Here is a 21,808-nt window from a genome sequence, read left to right as displayed (position 1 = left end):
TCCCGGGGGGGGGGGGGGGAAATGAGGTTCCTAAGTTTTCTGTGCCATCATTCTGTTAGGTACTTTCAAGTACATTAACTCATTTATTCCTCAAAATATTACTGTACATGTGTTATTTTTAATCCCCATTTTCTGTACGAAGAATGGTGGGTTTAGAATGGCTAAGTAACTTGTTGAAGATCACATAGTAGTAAGTTTAAGAGTCTAGATTCAAACCCAGAGCTCTCTTACTCCAAAGCCTAGCTCTATCCACTACACCTGTCCAAGAAATTCCCTTTTCCTTTAGACAGGTGGAGAGAGGAGTGGTTGAATGAAGATAAGTTTACTTGGAGTGGTGTGGGGATGAGTGGGGAACAAATGGGAAGACAAGGGAACATTGAATTGCTTCAATCTTTTCAATCAAATGAGGGTGGAATTGTTCGCTGAGAGTGCAGTCGTAAAACTTTCAGAGAGTGGAAAAGCCATCAACAGCATGGTGAGAAGTCAGGTCTGGTACCGGCAAGGACCTGAGAAAAGATCTTGATTGCTATTCAGGTTAAGAGGCAATTCCAAGTGCTTTCAGGAAATGCTATAGGGAAAAGAACATACACTATGGAATCACACAGTTTAAATTTTGAATAACTTTGTCTTCAATACTACCTACAGTAGTGATGATTCTCAACCAGGGATGATTTTGCCCATTCCCCCGCCCCAAGGGACATGTGGCAATATCTGGAAACATTCTTTGTTGTCATAGCTGGGGATAGGGTGCTATTGGGTAGGGGACAAGGGTGCTGCTAAGCATCCTACAATGCATAGGACAGCCCACTGTAACAACTGTCTAGCCCAACACGTCAGTAGTATGGAGGTTGAGGAACCTTGACCTAGAGGGATAACCATAGGAAAGATATTCAGCTAAGTTCTCTGAGCCTCAGTTGCTGTGTTTCCAAAATAATGGTGGTAATACCTGCATTAGAGGCTTTAAAGTTTAGAGGAATTTTGTGTACAGTATGAAGCACAGTGTTCAGTCACATGGGCACTCCTAAACCAAGATTATATCTGCACTTAACCAACTTACCTTGGGCTCCCACTTTCTCAGCTTCCCTGAATAACTACCAAATCCAATCAAGCTGCAGTCCCTGATATCCAGTCTCAATATTGATCTACTTGCCTATCAACCAATCAGGCTTAACCTTGATACCTTAAGAGTTGAATTGGGGCTTCCCTGGTGGCGCAGTGGTTGAGAGTCCGCCTGCTGATGCAGGGGACATGGGTTCGTGCCCCGGTCCGGGAAGATCCCACATGCTGCGGAGCAGCTGGGCCCGTGAGCCATGGCCGCTGAGCCTGCGCGTCCGGAGCCTGTGCTCCGCAACGGGAGATGCCACAACAGTGAGAGGCCCACGTACCACAAAAAAAAAAAAAAAAAAAAAAGAGTTGGATTGAACCAATATTTCTATTACAAACTAATAATAAAGAGGTAAAATGCCAAGATATTACTCTGAGATCCAGGTATACATTTCAACTCTAGAATTGTATTGATAGTAAGGAAATAATCATGGATATGCACATTGATTTATCTGCAAAGATGCTTATTCCAGAGTTGTTTGTGATAGGGAAGATATAGCAACAACCTAAACATCTACTAGTGGTGATTAGTTAAATAAATGATGGCACATCCATTTTGAAGAGTCTAATTTTTGATGTAAAAAGATAAAAACTAGATGACAGTTTAGTGTGTGAAACATGAATCATTATCATAAAATATCAATTAGCACAGAAAATACCTGGAAAGACAAACATCAAAATAGGAACAGTAATTATCTCAGGGTAGTGGAGTTACAGCTCTTTTTTAATATGTTTGCTGTATATTCCAAGTTTTCTAAAATGAACTTGATATCATCACTTTAAACAAAATAAGAACAATAAATAGCACATAATTTTTGAGTTAAATGTGTATTTTCATCAGGTTCAAAAAGAGTTGCACTTTGTTTGAATAAAGGAAATTATAGGAAATCTGAAAATGTGAGCATGAAATTTCTGAGGTTCAAAAAGAGAAAAAGAAAACTACTAAATTGTCAAAAAGCTTCCTTTCTGTAACAGTTGCCAACTTCAGTGTAAAACACTTGCAGCCAAAGAGTGAGAAGTGAAATCTTAGCTCTCCAAAAGAAGCTGCTTCTCTTCCAAAAGTGACAAGGTTCCCACCCAGATTTGCTTTTTTTGCTTTGTGGTGTCAAATGGTCATTTGCCTTATCTCAATTGAGAAAACTTCAAGTCTGAAATCTCCAAGTAATTATACACACATGGTCTTAAAATCAACACAAAAAGCTTTCCTATCTTTCTGAGGCTTTCTTCAGTTCTGCATGGTGGAGTAGTTTTCTGTAATATTTTTAAGTGTACCTATATATAAGAATTAAAGAATGAAAACTGTGAAGTGTTCCAAGTGCTTTCGGGAAATGCTTTTAATCTGTAAGTACTTCAATGTGGAGTTTATGTAAGTTGGGGAAAAGAGCAGTTTTGCAATGGATCCAACCAGCAAAAACATCCACTGTTCTTCCACAGCTAGGCAGCTTCCACACCATATACATTTTGAAATGGAATTCCTAAATTCTCCTAAAATTTGTCCAACATTTTCCTATAATTCAGGCTGCATCTACAAAACCACCATGCAGTGAAGGCCAATAAAATCAGCATCCTTGTGCCACATAACATAAAATCCTAGACCCTCTCACCTTATTCTTGCCTTTGTTCCTTAGCACCTACTATATTCGTGTGCTACTTAGAACTTCACTTCTTGGTTTTCTTTTTCATCCTCAGCTCCAGATTTGTCCTTGGAACATGGCAATAGATTTGGCTTCTTTAACTGTAACCACAAGAACTCTCTTGACATGGTTTTATACTTGCCTTCTGAAGTCTCTCCTTGTTGTTGCCCTTAGTGTCCACATGGGCTGTAACACCTGCCTGGCATAGATCCATGAGGAAAGCACATTTGCTAGGTAGCCCTACCCCCTTTGTGATGGTTAATTTTATTTGTCAACTTGGCTAGGCTAATGGATGCCCAACATTTCTCGGTGTGTCTGTGAGAGCGTTCTGGAACAGATTAGTATTTGAATCAGTAGACTGAGTAAAGAAGATCCATCCTCTCCAGTGTGGCAGGGAATCATTCATTCCATTGAGGGTCTGTATTAAACAAAAAGTCACAGGAAGGGAAAACTTGCTCTCTGCTTGAGCTGGGACAATCATCTTCTCCTGCCCTCAAACATCAGAGTTCCTGGTTCTTAGGCCTTTGGACTTGGACTTACATATCAACTCCTGGGATCCTCAAGCCTTCAAGTCTGCACTAGAACTACACCACTAGCTTTCCTGGGCTTCCAGATGGCAGATACCAGACTATGGCACTTCTCAGCCCATGTAATCACATAAACCAATTCCTCACAATAAATCTGTCTATATCTCTATGTCTGTATCTATACTATTGATATATCTATATCTACATCTATCCTCTTGGTTCTGTTTCTCTGAAGAACCCCACTAATAAACCCCTTATCAGAGGCTGGAATACCTTTGTATTTAAATGGCATTTTCTTCAAAGCTGGAGTCCAGAAACCTGAGAATTTAGGGACTATAACTAGCAATGCCAACTCAACTGTAATGGGAAGTGAATAATTCCACTGTCAGCTATATTCTGTTAACACAAAAACCATGTAGGAATATACAAATATAACAATGTAAAATATAAATACACAAATGTATATTTATTGTATACAAATGCAAAATAGATAGCTAGTGGGAAGCAGCTGCATAGTACAGGGAGATCAGCTTGGTGCTTTGCGACTACCCAGAGGGGTGGGATAGGGAGGGTGGGAGGGAGACGCAAGAGGGAGGGGATATGGGGATATATGTATACATATAGCTGATTCACTTTGTTATACAGCAGAAACTAACACAACATTGTAAAGCAATTACACTCCAATAAAGATGTTAAGAAAACATGTACTCAATATCCTTGTTCTAGAGTAGAAAACAAAAACAAAAACAAAACCATGTAGTATTTGTGAGTGTTTATCTTCAGCACTCACAACATTGTCTAGATTTTTGGTGTTGGGTGAATAGGTTCTGGTTCTGCCACTGCATGATCTTGAACAAGTGGTAAAATTTTCTGAGCTCTGGATTCTCATCAGTAAAATGAAAAACTCAGATCAGTGCAGAGAAGCATGAAGCTCTCTGGTGCAGAGAAAAGATCATAGGTTAAAGTCAAACAGAGCTGAATTTGAATGCTAACTTTGTGCCTTATTCCCTGTGTAATATTGAGCAATTTATACAGCTTCTCTGACCTTCCATTACCAGTACATCTCTAAAAAGTATTCTAAACATGTACTATACATAAACCAAATATTACACCGCAACCCATGAACAGCAGACATTAATGAATCACAGAACTTTAGAACAAGAATGGGCTTAATCTTGGATGGTAAAATATATTAAAATTCGTAAGTGTAACAGTGACTATACATGTATGCAGTCTTATGGTATAAAGGCAGTATATCGCCCAAAAAAGTAAAAAGTTGTATACTAAAATTTAGTAAACTAGAAAAAGTCTTACAGTAAAATTATAGTGATCTCTATTAATTCTTTTCAGACATTATCACTAACTAGACTTGTGTTTTTTCAGCAAGTAATTTCTAGGCATGAATTTTCTCTTCTGTAAGTGACAGTTGTGTCAGTTTATACTCTTTTAATTTTTAAGTAACAAAAATACAACTTGAGCTAGCTTAAATATTAAAGAGAATTATTAAGTGAACTTTGAAGACCAGGTTTGGTGTTAAGCTTAGGGGTGACTAGGACAAAGGACTCAAATGATATAATTGGGGCTCCATTTTTCTCAGGTAGACTATCTCCATGTAATGGGTGTGATGGAGTCTCAGAATCTAGGACTCATATTCTACCACTGGAAAAGTCCCTTTCCCCATAGCACTGGCAAAAAGAAATAGATTTCAGGGAGAACTCTGACTGGTTGTTCTCAAATCATGTGCCTATTGCTGAACCAATAACCTTGACCAGGGTATTGGGTGTTTGTCTGGATCTGAGTCATGTGCCCAGACCTGTGGGAGGTAGAGAAGAAGGAAGAGCCAACCACCAACAGAGCCACATTGAACTGGCTCTCCAGCAAAGTTGGTGGGTCTGTTATCAGAAGGAGGAATCGATGTCAGACTGGGAAAGAAGAAGGCTGGTAGGTTATATGATCTCAAGATTCTTTACAACTTGTTTTTTCTATTTTCTACTAGGCCTCACTACAAATAAGTACCTAAGAAGCTAGGCTAAAATCTGAAGCAAGGAATGTTTAACATAACAAAAGAACAGAAATAGGATGTTTTAGGACAAATGGGAACTTTGTAACAACATATGTTCTGAAATGAAAACATAGCAATTATTAAGCTTGTTGCTTTGTGCCTAGTATTCCACTAGGCTCTGTTGGGAAGACAAAGAAAGCGTGCATAAACCAGTAAGTCAGTGAACGTGTTTGAAATCAGAAAACTTACCTTTAGGTACATAAACTCATATAAGTCCCTGAGGCACTCTGACTCTGACCTGTAAAATGGGTGCATTAACACCAATACCCTCTCCAAATAATTGCAAAGACCAAATGAGGGAAATTTAAAAGCATTTCAAAAATATTATGTAGTACAGACATAATTATTTTTACAGAACGTATTTAAAATAGGTGCTAGATTTTGTGGCTCCATTTATAAATGCTACAGAAATTCAAATAATGCAGAGGGCACTGGGTAACAGTCTGATCATAAACGGAGGTGGGATTGGAATGGGGCCTGAAATGATGTATGTAGTTTGAACAGAGAGAGGAGAGAGAAATCTGTTGTGACAGTCTTGTGACTTGACTGTGGACTGACTTTCAGAAACTTCCAGCACCAAAGTTTTCTTCCTTTGCTAGTTTGCAGTCAAGTTTACAGTTTTCTTTTTTCTGTTCACTGTTTGTACTTTGTTTTCAAAGCATGGACAAATTCCACAAGTGTCGGTTGATGAAGAAAGTAATCTATGGAAACCTTGTGCCAGAGAGAAAAGCTCTCCATGCTTGTAGAAAAGAGCAGAGATTTGCCAAATAGTCTGAAAACAATTTGGAGTCTGGTATCAATGAGGTCCTGGAAAATGTCTGCACAGAGCCAAATATTTAACCTCATCCTTGGCATTTCAAGTGACAAGTGTTACATGGAGAAATTAGAGCTGTTGGGCAGTGGATCCCAGGTTAGCTCCTTATAGAAATAAAGTATTAGCAATTTTCTTTTCTCTAGGCTCTGAGATCTTTCCTACTCTTCTACTCCACTATTCAACAATGATTTATTATGCCCTTCTCTAGCCAGCAACTTGTAAGGTTCCAGGGAGACAAAGATGAAAGTCATTGTACCTGATCTCAGCAATCTTGTATCTAGTGATTTAGATTGGGATTACACTTCAAAGAAGATAACACAATAGAAGGATGACTTTTTTTTAGATAATATATGAAGAGGCATGCATGGAGACACTGCACAATTCTAACATGGAATAGAGCAGGATTTACCTGGACCAAACCAAGTTTAGCCATCAATCTGAATCAATGAAATCATTTTTTGTGAATGGAAATCACAAATTCTTATAATATTTACTATTTGAATTGCACCCACTTTATAGATGAGGATCCAAAGAACCACAGGATTTGCGTAGAGAAACACTGTTAAGAGGGGACTTTTTTATTCTAAACGTTGTGCCCTTTCCACTGTACTTTCCTACATTGTTCTATGTTGTTTATGCGTATTTGCCTTGTCCTCACCATCTTATCATTTTGAATTTGTGAGGGAAAATTGTGAATTAATTAGTTCGAAGTAATCTTCGAACACATATTATTAAGAAGGTACTATGCCAGACACTGGAGATACCAAGGTAAAAACAACATGGTCCATCCTTCTCCTCAGTTTTGCACAGTAGTTAAGAAACTTCATATTACACAGGGCATTGTGATATGGTATTTAAGGGCTTAGACTTTGGAAGAGTAATAGACTGAAGAAATATTCAGGAGGTAGGAATCAAGAAGACTTGCTAATTGGTTAGAAGTTTAATCAATTTTCTCTATTTTTCTGGGTTTTATTTCATTGATTTCCACACTTATTATTTCCTTCCATATACTCATTTTGAGTTTACTTTGCTCTTTTTCTAGCTTCTTAAGCTCACTTAAGATCATTGATTATAAACCTTTCTTATTTCTAATCTGAAAATTTAAAAGCTAAAAAATGAGTAAAAGACTTGAATAAACATTTCTTGAAAGAAGACAGACAAATGGCCATAAGCACATGAAATGGTGCTCAGAATCACTAATTATTATAGAAATGCAAATCAAAACTCCAGTGAGACACTACTTCACACCCATTACTGTGGCTATTATCAAAAAAACAGAAAACAAGTGTTAGGAAAAAACTGGGACCCTGGTGCATTGCTGATGGGAATGTAAGGTAGTTTCTCAAAAAATTAAACATATGAAACATGTGATCCAGCAATTCCACCTCTGTGTGTGTACCCAAAAGAATTGAAATCAGAGACTCAAACAGATATTTATACTTAAGTGTTCAAAGTAGCATTATTCACAATAGCCAAAAAGTGGACATAATCCAAATGTCCACTGGTAGATGAACAGATAAACAAAAGGTGGTGTGTATATGCAATGAAATATTATTCAGCCTTAAAAATGATTGGGATTCTGATAAAACTTGGATGAAACTTGAAGACATTACACTAAGTGAAATAAATCAGACACAATAGGACAAATATTGTGTGATTATACTTATGTGAGGTACTTAGAAGAGTCAAATTCTTACAAACAGAAAGTAGAACAGTGGTTACCAGGGACTAGGGGAAGGCAGATAGGGAATTATTGTTTAATGAGAACAGAGTTCCAGTATGGGAGAATGAAAAAGTTCTGGAGATTTTTCTTTTTTTTTTTGAGAACTAAACAATGTTTGGCTGCATTTAATGCACTCAGTGTTTGTGTCCCCCCAAATTCACATATTGAAGATCTAACCCTCAATAACATGGTATTTAAAGATGAAATCTTTGCGAGATAATTAGGGTTAGATTAGGTAATGAGGATTGGCCCCTCATGATGAAATTAGTGGCTTTTTAGAAAGAGGAAGAAAGAGATCTCTCACTCTCAGATCCCTCTTGCACACACCACAGAAAGGCCATGTGAGGACATAGTGAGAATTTGGCCCTCTGCAAGCTAGAAAGAAAGTTGTCAACAGGAGTTGAATCGGCTGGCACCTTGATCTTGGAATTCCCAGCCTCCAGAACTGTGAGAAATAAATCTCTGCTATTTGAGCCACCCAGACTATGGCATTTTGTTACAGCAGCCAAGGACATTAAAACACTGCATCCCACAATTTTCTCGTTTTTATTTTATTTCAGTTAAATACTTTCAGTTTCTCTTGTGATTTCTTCTTTGACCCATGGGTTATTTAGAAGCATTTTCTTTAATTTCCAGATATGTAGGAATTTTCCAGATATTTTTCTATCGCTGATTTCTAAGTTGATTCCACTGTGGACCAAAGAACTGCGACTTGTTTCATGGTACAAAAAATGGTCTACATTGGTAAATAAAAGAATTTATGTTCTTCAGCAGATCAGTGGAGAGTTCTATAAATATCAACTAGGTCAAGTCGTTTGATAGTTTCTTCTATATCCCTATTGATTTTCTGACTAGTATTGTATCAGTTAGTGAAAGAGGAGTGTTGAGATTTCCAACTACATTTGTAAATTTCTCCCTTCTCTATTTCTTTCTATTTCTTCTATTTCTCCATTCTCTATTTTTTATATCTATATTTCTGCTAATTTTTGATTTGTGTATTTTGAGTAACTGCTTTGAGATACATACACATTTAGATTGGTCATGTCTTCATAATGAATCCATCTTTTTGTCATTACAAAATGTCACTGTTTATCTCTGACAATAGTCAGTACCCAGAAATTTACTGTGTCTGGCATTAATGTAGCTCATCCCAACTTTCTCATAACTAGTGGTATCATGGAATATCTTATTCATCCTTTAATTATTTTTTTAGAAAAAAATTTATTTTTTGGAACAGTCTTAGATTTACAGAAAAATTTAGATTCTGGGACTCCAGTTTCAGAGTATATGTATTAGCTTGATATTTTACTCTCAAGTGACTTAGACTTTGTTTTTGTTTATTCTTTTCCTCTTATTCTTCATTTTGAATAGTTTCTGTTGCCATGTTTCAAGTTCACAGATCTTTTCTTCTGAAGTGTCTAATATGTTTTAAGAGCATTCAGTAAAAATTTTATTTCATATCTCTTATTTTCCATCTTTAGAGTCTACATTTGTTTTTGAAATATTTCTCCCATGTCTTTCCTCTTTAGGTTCATGTTTCTTTAAAAGCTTGAGCATATTTATAAAAGCTCTTTCAAGATCTCTGTCTACTACTTGTTTCATCTCTGTTATTTATGGGCCTATTTTTCTATCATCTTATTTTTTTCTCCTGGTTATGGGTCACAGTTTCTTCCTTCTTCACATGTCTCACATTTCTTGATTGGATGCCAGGCATTGTGAATGTTACATAGTTGAGTGCTAAATTTGGGTGTAATCTATGAGAGAGCTTTGAACTTTGTTACAGCAAGCAATTACTTTGCTCAATAATTTGTTCCTTCTGAGTACTGTTTTCAAGCTTTTTTAGGGATAATCTATGGTAGACTTACCTATAGGTAGAATTTAGTACTACTACTAAGACATAAGTCTTCTAGGGTTTCTAGTAATTGTCCCATATATTTAATATGTTCTCTGTATTCTGAATGTGAAAATCAAATGATTCCTGATCCTGTGGGACTCGGAATTATTCAGCTTACAACTCTCAGGAAATTTGTTTTCCTTCAGAAGTTGTCTTATGTCCATACTTGTGGAATTTCACCTTTTACTGGTAAAGCACAGTGGTTTCCCCTTTGGAAACCACCATCTGGTTGGGAAAGAACTCACTTTCTGGTTTAAGGGATGTATAATACCCAGCCTGAGAGAATGAGTATATCCTATTCCCCTGGCCTAAGACATGGATTCAAAGCTGGATACCTAATTCAAGTTGTACAGTGAAAATTATATTAGGGATTTTTTGTGAAATTATTGAGGATAAAACCCTTTCTTTCTGTTGTTATGCTGGACTGAAAGAATGTAGGTATAGAATTGGTAGGGATATCTTGCTACCATGAGAGGAAAAACCTTCCTGAGATCGAACTAGAGCAAAACAAACTATGCATTAAAAGATGAAAAATAAAAACAGATTTTCAAAGAAATTTAAGCAACTAAGTTCAACAATACCTGATGCCAGTTCCCCTTGACTTTCAGTTATATGAACAATCAACTAGTTGAGGCTCTCAGGTGAATTTGAGCAAAGGTAGAAACACTCTGGCTCCTTAGGTTGTCATTCACACTCTGAATCAAGTTTGACCCCAGTACTATTCAGCAAGATGGCTTTGACATTATTCTCAGCTTGACTAACCTTTAGACGTTTCTTCCTTACTACAGGTCTCTGACTTCCCTTTTCTTAGGATGTTAGTTTAGAAAAATTACAACTGTAAATTCTTCCTCTACTCCTTTGAGATGTAAATCACCTTTCAGCCTCTTGCCAGTTTTACAACCCAGGAATATCTTTCTCAAGGATGCAGGAGCCATACTTTTGAAATGAAATCATCAAGAAAGATAATCCCCTATCTACCAGTTTCTGTGAGAAGGCAGGAGCCTAGCTTTGATAAGTATCAATTAGCAAACAGGTTGACCCAATCACGTTGACCAATCTTCCCCCACCATTATCATCTACTACTTTTCTACTAGCTCACCCCAGGGCTTATAACCTCTCCTGCCTTTTGTTTCAGTGGAGTTGAGTTCAGTCTCTCTCCCCTGTTGCAATAGTCTTGAATAAAACCTGTCTTGCCCTTTTACCTCTGATGTAATTTTTCTTTGTCACTATCTTACATTGGGACTTCTTTTTGTGTAAGAAAATGCATTATTTTATTTAACACAATTGAGTCACATTTTTCTGTTATTTGCAGCTGAAATTAAGTGATGCAAAAATTATTTTCTTCCCTAAATAAAAAATTTTAAAGAATTTGGAGTTCTAACCATGTATATAATCTTTTATTAGACTTATTTGCTTAATTCTTTTTTTATTTCCATCCCCTAGGACTTCAGAGTAGTTTCCTAAATTGGCCTTTTTACATTATCTTGGTCATTTGTCAATGTTTTCCCGTATCAGAGCCACATGACATACATTTACCCCAATTATGAAAATAAAAGGTTTTGCTATTGCCTCAAACTCCTTTGAATTATTCTATTGCTGCTTTACTCCCAAAAGAAGAGAAGGAGAATAAAGAGGAGGAGGAGGAGGAGGAAAAGAAGAAGAGGAGCAGTAGGGAGAAGAAAGGGGAGGAGACAGAGGAGGAGGAAGAGATGGCGGTGGTGAAGGCAAAGAAAAGGGTATGATAAGAGAGGGAGGGAGAATACTAATAGTGTATCAATAGGACAGCAACACAAACTCCCATGAGCCTTACTGTAGTCAGTCTCAGAGGAAAGAGGAGCCTCAATTCTCCAATGAATCATGTCCCTGTGCAAGGTAAGGGGCCAATACAGAGTGCTGTCTCCAAGTCGGTTAGAGACGAGGGAACTAATGAAGCAAAAGCAAGGCCTTCTAAGAGGCATATTTGTAAATAACCACAGAGCCTGAAGACATTACTCAAGCCCACTGATATCTGAATTGTGGCTGAGCCCAGCTCCAGGTCCTTGGTTGCTCAACCTATCTTTGCCCCACATCTCCCACATGTTGCTTTTCACATGTTCCCATTTGTAACCTTGGCTTCCCTCCTCCACCCTCTAGGTAAGTGACACTTCCTTGTATACAGACGTAACTTTTGTCATGTGAAAAAGGTTCACTTCCCTTCCCCAGTTCACCTCCTGATATGTGCCTCTGTATTTCCTTTCCTAGAGTGAACTCAAAACAGCACTTTCCTTCAAAGAGGTTTAGACCGGACACAATCTGCTTGTAGCTACTGTATTTTCTATTGATTTTATAGGGGGAAAAAATCCCCTTTTTGATCAAAAATATATCTCTAATACAGAGATTAAAATTGCAAAAATCTCTCTCCATATAAGTATCTTATCCAAACCAAATAACTTTGGGGATAATATTTAACAGAAAGGATGTTTAAAAATTGATTTAAAGAAATGAAATCCACCTTGGGAATTAGGCCCATCTCCTGCCAGCCCTTTTAGTGTCAATTCATCACACATTTACAATGGGATAAGAAGGTCTCAGCAGACGTTTTCAGTGATGTGATCATAATTAGGATATTTTGAGAGTGACATTGGATAAAGAGTCCCAACTTCATTTGGGCCTTGAAGTGTGAGAATGGTAGGGTAAGGGTGGAGAAAGAAGGGAGGCAAGTGAAGAATAGCTTTGGAGCACAAAGGTCTTGAAGCAGAATGAAGTTCACATTGTAGATTTTGTGATTGGACCTGGAGCTAAGCCTGTCTTTCTCTGGAAACAGAGAAAGAAGAGGAACTCAAATACCAAGTCAGAGTCAGGATTCATTTCTACAGGAACCTATTGAACTCCTGCTGTGTAACAAGCTGCCTATTAGTCACTAAGGTTATAAAATGAATCAGTCATGGCTTCTAGCTCTGGACCTCATTAGATTCCAGTAGAAATGGGTTTTTTTATTGTTCACAAAAAACTTTCATATCCATTATATTTGGTTTTCACAATATTCCTAAAAGAAAGGCAGAGAAGGTATTAACATCTACTTCACAGGCAAATAAACTGAGGTGCAAAGAAATTAAATGACTTGCAGAGGTGGACTACAAACTCAGGTCTTCTGCCCTCAAATCTGGTCTTCGTTTTTGGAGATTTTACATGATATTGTGTCTTTAAAACCTTTACCACCAGACTAATGTCCCCAAAATAATAGCTAACAATGTGTCATTTGGTCAATACAATATTCCAAACATGATGTGGATGGCAGTTATTCATGAAGCATATGAGCAAAAGCAGATACTATTCATAATGCTCATCCAATGAATAGAGAGAAACAAGATGATTATACCACCTCATTAGGAATTTATTTCCAAAGCACTCTCACATGCATCAATATTTGATTCTCTGAATTTATATGAGAGGCGCAGCATAAATTATTATCTCCATAGTATAGGTAAAGAAACTAAGGCAAAGAGAAGACTTTTTTGCCAAAGGTCACTCACTTAATTAATTACAATAGACAAGGATCTAAGACCTACATATCCTGATTTTCAGTCTAATGTTCTGTTGGCTAAAACTCTCTACTAAAAGGAGGTAGGGCAATTCATACAGGAGTGGGTGACCTGGAGCATTTAATTCTCTAAGCTTTAGTTTTTTCATCAAATGGGGGCAATATTTGTTGATTACTTAGTTACCTGAAGTTCCATTTCTTCCACTAGATTATAAGCTTTTAAGAGCAGGATACAAATCTCATTCAGCTCTGTTTAACCCCAGTACCTAGTGAGTGCCTTGTACATAGAGGAACTACATGCCTGGTTAATGAGATGAACTGAACTGAACAGCATTGAAACAAAATGAGGTATATTTAATGTTCATTTGCTTTGGAATGCTGTAAATAAAGCAGAGTTCCAATGACATTAATTTAGGGGAGTGAAAGATGGATTTAGGAAAGGAAGGGTAAGAGTTATCTGGCTTCATAATATTAAAGGTAATTACTAATGACTGTAAAATACTGTGGCATAATAGAAATTCCTAAATCTTTTAAATTACCTGGATTTGGGTTATTTAATTTTTTGATCTTCGGTTTCTTCACCTGTGAAATGAGGGATATTATATTCCCTGAGGATTATAACAATTACATGATACAAGGTCACATCAGTAAAAAAGAGTTTGGATACAGGATGCCAAGATTTACCATTCAGCATTCATTCCCTTTTAGGATTCTGGCAATGAAAAACACACAACTGGCAAAAACTGTATAAACCTCCACAATGCAAACCTTACAATATCATATGTATCCCATTCTCAGGCAAGAGCAGCCATCCTCAGAAGTTCAATGACTGTATGTTCTAGACTACCACAACATACCCAGCCTCAGGTGAGTCCCACCTGAGATCTCCATGCAGCCCACCACATGTAGCTGTCATCTCAGTCTCCATCAGAGGACCAAGTACCCCAGATCATCTATCATCATCTATCCTCATGATGTTCTAAATGATTCCCTTCTGAGAGCTGGACTAGAGGTCAGAGAAATGTTCATCTTGCTTCCCTTTGCCTCATTATAACTGTCTCTCCTACCCTCCTTCACAAAACCGATCTCCTTTGAAGCATATCTTTCCATTTTCCCACTTGATACCCTTCTTTGTGCTCTCCTGATACCCAACCACTTCCCTTAATTTATTGTTGACTTCAGCATCTGGCTTACTATCTCCCTTTCTGTCACTAACTTCTATTTTTATATTTGGAAACTTCAATAATGGTGTAAAGTATCTATAAAAGGTCCTGGTCAAGTTCTTTGACCTGATTTGTTCTATTACCACATTACACTTCAGCCGTCTACTCCCATCTGTACATTCTTGACCGTGTGCTTACCAAAAACTGCACCCCCTCCATAAACTCAATCTCAACATCCACTCTTCAAACAGCACTTCTTATCTTTTCAACTCATTCCTTGTAGTAATTAACTCAAACTTTTCTTTTACCCCACTGGAACCTTGAATCACACTAAACTGTCACAACTACAACCCTACTTGGATCTTCTAGCTGTGTCTTCACCTGACTGGCAAAAATTTGTTGGAGAAAACACACCATTACTGACCAAGCTCACTTCAAATTTATGGACATGAGTCTCAAATGAACCCTCAGTATTGCCCGTATCTGCTGTGCTCCTCTCATGATTTCAATTCCCCATTTTGCAGCATCACTTTTTCCACCTTCTTTCTTCTCAAATCCCCAATAACTCTCCCACATTATTATTGTCTTGAAATGACTTGCAAATTTTTATAGAGCAAATAAACACTAACGAGTACCTTAATTTTTTCTCCATTATTCCTACCTGAATCTTCCTCCCTTCATATTGAAATGAAGAAAACATCCCTACTTCTATTAAATCCTTCCATATACTCATTTGGCTCATTCCCAGCAGAACACAAGTGTGCCTTAAAATCACTCATCAAAAAATTCTTTGTACCCCACATTTCCTCCAACTACTATTCCATTATCTTGCTTCTTCTCGCAGCCCAACTCTCTGTTTTAAATTGAAGTACAGTTGATTTACAATGTTTCAGGTATGCAACAAAGTGATTCAGTTATACACACACACACAGGCACACACACACACACACACACACACACACTCACATTTTTTTTTCAGGTTCTTTTCCATTATAGGTTATTACAAGATATTGAATATAGTTCCCAGTGCTATATGGTAAGTCCTTGCTGTTTAATCTATTTTATATAGAGTAGTGTATATCTTTTAACCTCAAATTCCTAATTTATCTCTCCCCACCCCTTCCCCTTTGGTAACCATAAGTTTGTTTTCTATGTCCAGCACAACTCTTAAAAAGAGATATCTATACTCACTGTCTTCACTTCCTCACCGATCATTCTCTCCTCAGTAAAGTCTTATTCAAATCAGACTTTCATCTCTATGACTCCACTGAAATGACTCTCATCAAAGGTTATTATGACCCATGTATTACCATAACCAGCAGCCAATTCTCTGACCACATCTTACCCAAATTCTCAGGGGCATTTGACACTGTTGACCTCACTTTCTCTATGGAACACTTTCTTCTCTAGACCAGAAGTTATGAACTAAATTGTGCTCCCCAAATCCATAGGTTGAAGCCCTATCCCCAATGTGACTGTATTTGCAAATGGGGCCTTTAAGAAAGTGATTAAAGTTAAATGAGATCATAAAGATGGGGGCTATAATTCTATAGAACTGGTGCCCTTATAAGAAGATAGAGACTCCAAGAACATGTGCTCACAGAGCAAAACTCATGCAAGGATTCAGTTAAAAGGCAGTCTTCACAAGCCAAGGAGAAAGGCCGCAGAAGAAACCAAACCTGTTCAAGTACTGTGAGAAAATGATTTCTGTTGTTTAAGCCACCCAATCTGTGGTATTTTGTCATGACAGCCCTAGCAAATAAATATACTAGTGTATCTACTTTTGTGTATATTTTAAATGGAAGTTCTCTATAGCAAAAAAACAATTTTTAAAAAGATCCTCTGTACATGGATGACTCTCAAATTAATATCTATAGGCTCAGGCTTTTCTGTGAGCTCCAGGATCTCATATATAACTGCTTTCAACTTCTCTGTTTGAATATATAACAGAAATCTTAAACATAATATGATCAAAACAGAACAATTACTTATTCCCCCAAATCTGCTCCTCTTCTAAGCCTTCCCTGTTTTAGAATGTATTTCGACCATCCACCAAGTCACTTAGTACAAAGTCCAAGGAATATCTTTGAGTCCTTTTTCACTCACCACCCACTTATTGTCCAATAGCAACACCATTGACTCACCTTCCAAAATATATCCAAAATCTGCCTACTTCTCTTCATCTTTACCGCTAATCCAAGTCAATATCTCACATTGCCTAGACCACTGCATTAACCTCTTCATTTTTTTTAAAGAAAAAAAAAAGTGATTATTTAGGCCATCCACTAGGATCATAATAAATAATACAGTAAACTAATGCAATAACAGACGTTCTCATGTATTTATCACATTTATAAATATACAAGAAAGCTGACTTATAGAGCTTTCTCTTCAATTTCTATCAATTTGCTTACCTGTAATACATCTTCCACTTAGACACTAGACCTGGAGACCTTTCAAAACTGTAACTCAGATCATACTACTCACATGCTTAAATCTCACAAATGGCTTTTCATTACATTCCCAATTCTTTACCATATCCTACAAGGTCCAAAATGATATAACTCTATCTTCCTCTCCAGAGATAAGCTTTTGTGGTTTAAAGCCTCTGTGATTTAGGGAAGTCTTTATTACCAAAACATAGCCTTGCCTATACTGATTGATATAACACTTATTACTTCTGAAATTTAACTATTTTCTTCAATTTTCATGTTCTTTCTCTCCTGACTAGAATACAAGTTCTTTGAAGGCAATGACTGTCTGTTCACTAGGGTACACCCTGTGCCTAGAACACTGTCTCTCTTAATAGGCAATCAAATATTTGCTGACTCTCCAGTTTATTAAGTTGTGTTCAAGCATATGGCTTTATCTTGATGCCAAATCTCAAGCTTTCAGAGCAGTTCTCATGCCGAATCAGCTTCACAGATGAAGAGCACAGGCCTGCCTTATATACTCTGCCACATTTAGGACAGAAAAAGCCAGTTAGAAAGCCAGGTACAGGCATCTACCTGGGAACACTGACTGGACTGAATAAAGACAAGAATCAGATGGAGAGGAACCTGCTACACTTGGAGAGAGGAAGTGAAGGAGCAGGAAAGAAGAACGAATGCCTTCTGTACCTCATCTCGAGGGGGAAATGAAAGGGGAAGTGTGAGGTGAGGCATGGCTTTGCTTTAGAGTCACATCAAAGACACCAACTAGGGAGATAATCCCAATGAAGATCAGGTGTGACTAAATGAATTAGCTGTTTCTCTTTTCTTGGAAAAAAAAAATAAGTAAAGTGTTTCCTCCAATACTCCTCTACGAGGAGAGGGAAGAGATGCATCAACATCTGTGGGCCAGGGCCAAGCTGTATGGATTAAAAGAGAGAGGGTCCACCTCCAACACCAAGGAACTGACTCAAAGTAGGTTTTCTCATCCAAACTTCTTCACTTTGGGGAGTATAATGCTAGTAATAGAACTGTAGGCAGTAGAGACAATGTGTGCGGGGGCGGGGGGCAGGGGAAGGATCCAAGTTGAGAAGAAGGCTTCCAGAGTGAATTTAGGTTGAATTTTTTTTTTTTTTTTTTTTGGCTGTGTTGGGTCTTCGTTTCTGTGCGAGGGCTTTCTCTAGTTGCAGCAAGTGGGGGCCACTCCTCATCGCAGTGCACGGGCCTCTCACTATCATGGCCTCTCTTGTTGCGGAGCACAGGCTCCAGACGCGCAGGCTCAGTAGTTGTGGTTCACGGGCCTAGTTGCTCCACGGCATGTGGGATCCTCCCAGACCAGGGCTTGAACCCGTGTCCCCTGCACTGGCAGGCCGACTCTCAACCATTGCGCCACCAGGGAAGCCCAGGTTGAATATTTTTTGACTGACTTCTGGACATTGCAATCTGCCTTGACTCATCAAGGGATGATAAGGCAGGTGATATCAGGAAGCAAATAAATGTGAAGGGAGAGCTTTTATTTAGATTCCATTTTAATTTATCTTTTCTCTTTTGGACAAAATAAAAATTACTGTGTAAGACAAAGCAAGGAAGTAAGCTCTTTAAATAGTACACTGAATATGGAAAAAATAAAATCCTTGGGAGCACCTCCCTCCCCCTTGAAAGTTGACATGCCACTTCAGAAGCTTGCTTTGTTTAAGCTAGATTTGCATCTTAGTAGAAACTTACAAGCATGTAACCTGTGAGGGCATGGTTGCCATGACAACATTAATGAGCCTGTCCTGTGACCAGAGATATATCACAAAGAGAATATGTTTGTGTTCCCACTTATTATCATATCTGTCTCTGCTTTCTGGACAGGAAGAGCTGAAATATCACTCTAACAGAGGGAGTTTATTAATGGTTTCATTGTGAGCCATTCAAACTTTGAATAAGTAAGAGGAAAATTTTACAGCATTAAAGAATAAATGAATAAAGGTCAGCCTAAAAATCATTTAGGTAAAAAATGCATTGTGTTCATAATGGGCTACTGCTATGAAACTGGATGCTGTTTTCTAATAAATAATAATGGTGTTGAATTAGTATAGTTTGGCCTGCTACATAGGCTTGTACAATCTTCCTCATTGAAAGGTTTCAAAGCCTTTTTTGTTTGATAACTAAATCAGTAACCCTTCATAGGCCTCTTACTTAAACATTAAGTACCAATCGAGCACTGCGTATTTAACACACATTGCATTCCTATACCATACCAGCTCTTTAAATACAGCATAGCTTTTCAGCCTCAGAATATAATTCACCATGAATTATCCACATTTAAGTTGAGAAAAGCCAGGCTCAGAAAATTTGGGTAGGTTTCTCCAGACTACACAGTGAGTAAGCAGCACTTTGAATGCCCCCTGGGTACAAAGTCAGTGGTTTTTGACCTGATACTCCCTCACCACCAACACCCATGCCTTCAGTGATGTGTGAGTTTTCTAAAGATATATATTGTAAAAAGGGCAAGAGAAAGTCCCCACCTTCAAGTTTTCAACACAGTCAGATAAGATTTATCATTTATTTTGAAAAAAATTTGAGTCTTGAGACCAGGATTCATGACCCAGACCTGCCACTAAGTAACTGGATGTTCTCAAGCAGGACACATTATTGTTGTGCATTAGTTTCCAGAAACTACTACTAATAATATCTGAGTCACTAGTTAGATCAGAGCTCTCTGGAAATGGATTGGACTACCTCAAAAAGTAATGAGTGTCATAAAAAAGTATTTAATAAGAATCTGAATGACCATATAACAGATAATTCTACACTGAAAACTGAAAATAAAGTAGGGTACGGATTTTTGTTTGTTGTTTTAAATCAACTATTGAGAGATGTCTGTTAAAATCTCAATTATGACTGTGGATTTCTCTATTCTATTAACTTTTGTCTCATGTATTTTAAAGCTCTATTATTGGTGTATACAGATTTATGACTCAGATACCATACTGTTGAATTGACTCCCTTTTCATTTTGAAATATTCTTATCTCTAATAGTGCTTCTTGCCTACAGTTTATTTTAATCTTTTCAGAGTTATATCATCTTTCCTTTGGTTAGTGTTTGCACATTCTATCTTTTTGATCATCTTACTTTTAATCTTTCTGTGTTAAGGTGTATTTTTAAATCTTTCTGATAATTCCATCTCTCTTCCTCTCTCTCTCACTCTCAAAAAAAACTGGATAAGAAATAATTCTGCTCTCTAGAGATTTTATTCCCCCTACCAAGCAGTTCCTAAGGGGGAGATGATTTATGTATTGGGGACAGGATCTCTCCTAAGGACTGCAATACTATGGAAAATTCCATTCTGCCTTTACAAACTTTTGGCCTTACTTTCATGCCCCATTCCTCTAGCCATCCACAAGACCTTACAGTTCAGTAGATGTCCCAGGTCCCGATTCATCACCTCTGTCCTTCATGACTCTAAGATCCAGACTAGCTTCTCTTTCCCCAACAACGGCTGTCTGACCAGGCTGATCCTCCTCACACATCCAGAACTGGCAAACACTCCAAGGGAAAAGCAGGTCATCTTACCCTGGAATAATTATCCCCCTCTGGAATTTCGGTTCATTTATTCCTCAGTTGTTCCTCTAATCTCTGATATCTTTAAAGTTTTTCTTTCTTTTTTTTTTTTGCGGTATGCGGGCCTCTCACTGTTGTGGCCTCTCCCGTTGCGGAGCACAGGCTCCGGACGCGCAGGCTCAGTGGCCATGGCTCACAGGCCGAGCCGCTCCGCGGCATGTGGGATCTTCCCGGACTGGGGCACGAACCCGCGTCCCCTGCACCGGCAGGCGGACTCTCAACAACTGCGCCACCAGGGAAGCCTTAAAGTTTTTCGTTTAAATTAAAATTGTTTTTTAAAAAAATTTCCAGTTATACTGGGGACTTCAGACTGCACTAGTAACCACATCCCACAGAGAAGTATAAATATATATTCATTCAAAATGAGCATGATGACCAACAAAAACTTACTGTATAGCACAGGGAACTCTACTTAATACTCTGTAATGACCTATATGGGAAAAGAATCTAAAAAAGAGTGGATGTATGTATCTGTATAACTGAATCACTTTGCTGTACACCTAAAACTAATACAACAGTGTTAATCAACTATACTCCAATATTAAATTAAAATTTTTTTTAAATGAACATGATGTTAAAGTGTTCAACTTTAATCTATGGATTGGTGTTTCTCAAGAGTAGCCCTCTGACCACCTGGAATGCTTGGTAGAAATAATGTTTCTTATACCCTCCTCCACTCCTATCAAACCAGTACTCTCAAGTGGATAATGTCTGTATTTTCCTGGAACTTCTCAGATGATTCCCGTGCTCTGTAATGTCCACAAGATCTTAATTACAAACACAGCACTCAACTGTAACTGAACTAAGTAGACAGACCTTTTTGTTTGGTCTCTATGTTCACCATATTTTTCATAGTTACAGACACCCAAATATTTTGTAATGTCAGTTTAATTAATAATAATAGCTAACACTCGGTGCTGGGTTACTATGTGCCATGTACTTTTCTAAGCTTTTTATAGGAATTAACCTACTTGAGAGTCACAACAACCCTATGAGATAAGTTCTGTTGTTATTCCCAATTACCAGATAAGAAAACTGAGCGACAGACAGTAACTTGCACTGAGCTCAGTGACTCAGTGTGAGAGCCAGGATATTCATCTAGGCAATCTAGTCACATTGGGCATCATCTGAACCACTTCAATAGAATTTCTCTTGGAATATATATTGAAAGAATCTAATTCTGTGGCTTCATCTAGCTTTAAACTACAAAAACACTTATCTCTAACTCTAATACTTACTAAACAGTCTTACCATAATTTTAGAATTATGACCTTACAGGATATTATGCCTGACTGAATTCAACTCAGGAGCTTTCTTAAAAGATCACC

This window comes from Lipotes vexillifer, unplaced genomic scaffold (assembly GCF_000442215.2).
Source record: "Lipotes vexillifer unplaced genomic scaffold, Lipotes_vexillifer_v1.1 scaffold321, whole genome shotgun sequence".
NCBI lineage: Eukaryota > Metazoa > Chordata > Mammalia > Artiodactyla > Lipotidae > Lipotes > Lipotes vexillifer.
Note: the sequence above shows the minus strand (reverse complement) of the source record.